Source organism: Ciona intestinalis, chromosome 14, assembly GCF_000224145.3.
Source record: "Ciona intestinalis chromosome 14, KH, whole genome shotgun sequence".
NCBI classification, from domain to species: domain Eukaryota; kingdom Metazoa; phylum Chordata; class Ascidiacea; order Phlebobranchia; family Cionidae; genus Ciona; species Ciona intestinalis.
Genome location: NC_020179.2, coordinates 2,622,334 through 2,624,209, shown reverse-complemented (window position 1 = coordinate 2,624,209; position 1,876 = coordinate 2,622,334).

Here is a 1,876-nt window from a genome sequence, read left to right as displayed (position 1 = left end):
CAGTTCATCTAGAGGATCCCGACACTTTAGTAAAAAATAACTTTAGCAAAAAGTACAAATATCCTGATCATGTTTTCAACAATTAAAAATGCTCTGTTAGATTCGCAAGGATATACTCNGTATGAGACTACAGGTGTCTCATGTTACTGAAAATGTAATATATCTATTTCTTGTAACAATATCACAGCACCAGATCATATCTATTCTTTAAATGTTTTTTTTGTTTATCATCAAAGCAAACAAGTACATCGAATTAAACCATATCGTCTTGCCTCATCCTACCATACACATTTAAGAACAAAACCACATATAGTACGGTGGGGGAAGATGGGACACTTTTTACCTCCATTTTCTCGTTCTATTTAGTAGTAAACCAAGTAAATTCAAAGAATCATAAATCGATATCTTCACGACTCAAATAGACCGTTTTTAATTGTTTAAAATACGATCAGGACATTTGAACATTGTGTCCTGAAGGTGTACCAACTTCCCACCACCCTACTATATATACTTAAACTTTTGCAAGATCACATCTTTAACAAAACTATTTCTGCAGCGACATCATTTAAATCTATTAAAGTATCGGCTAATGTACAATTACTTGCTCTTTGATTTCTAAACAACCCGCCACTACCCACAAAAATTTATATGCGGTCAGTCTGCTGGTAAAAAAAACCGACGTAATTCTGTGCAGATTCACGTATAGGCCTACACGTCATATTATCCGATGTAGCAGGGGGAAACGATCATCACGAAACGCGGGAATCTAAACAATGTATTATTATTTCGCAAAACCGGCCAAACAGGTTGCGTGGGTTTTTGTAGTGCTTATAATAAGTTTAACAACCACATTCTTTAATTGACCCACTTTTTGTACATTTATAGCGTGTTTAACAGCTGCTGTTTTGCTGTTGATTCACTTAATCTCTTCGTTTTTTTGTATTCACCACGATATTCGCTATCGCTTTTAAAAAGATATATATAGTAGGATGGGGGAAGATGGGACACCTTCAGCACATAATATTCGAATATCCTGATCGTGTTTTTAACAATTAACAACGGTCTGTGGGAGTCGTAGGGATACGTTTTTATAATTCTTTGAATGTTGTTTGTTTACCACCAAATGGGACGAGAAAATAAAATGAAAAGGTTTTTCCCACCTTACTATATTTGTATCGCGTAGCGTGGCAGTCGATCAACATTTTAAACTAAATTTGCAATAAGTTTAGTTTCTATGTTATCCAAAACGGATTATAAATGAACGTAACTTACTTTATCTTCTCGTAGCCTGAAAACGACAGTCGTTAAACACAAGTGGTATGATACACCTCGTGTCAACTTACGAGCTATACCTATACCAAGTGTGTTACTTTGTGGGTGATTTTTGGGGTGGAATTTTTCATTTTTTTCTATTGCTGACAAATTGGACAACCCATTAGTGACCACTGGGTTGGAGCAATTGTCGGTAAGTGTCTTGCCCTATGACACGTACGCCCACAATGGTAGCAGCGATGAGCCTTGAACCCGTTACTTATGTACTATAGGCAAGCGCGCTATAACCAACTGTGCTACGGCGCCGGCTATTTCATTGTTTTCTGAATTAAATTATAGTTCCGCAGCTTTGATCCTGGAGCCCTGGTCCGTTGTACACGGCTTTATACCTATAAATTGTAATACCTTTGCGCCTTTTCGGTCACATAAACTTTTTTTTAAACTTCAGTACGTTACCGAAGAGACAAAATAAAGTGACTCATTCAATAATATCAATATCGCAGTTAAAACTTAGCAAATTAAATTAGGTTCAATATATTTACACGACAGATATTGCACATGTTAATACATAGATGTATGCCGTTCCTTAATTCAAAAAGACCAT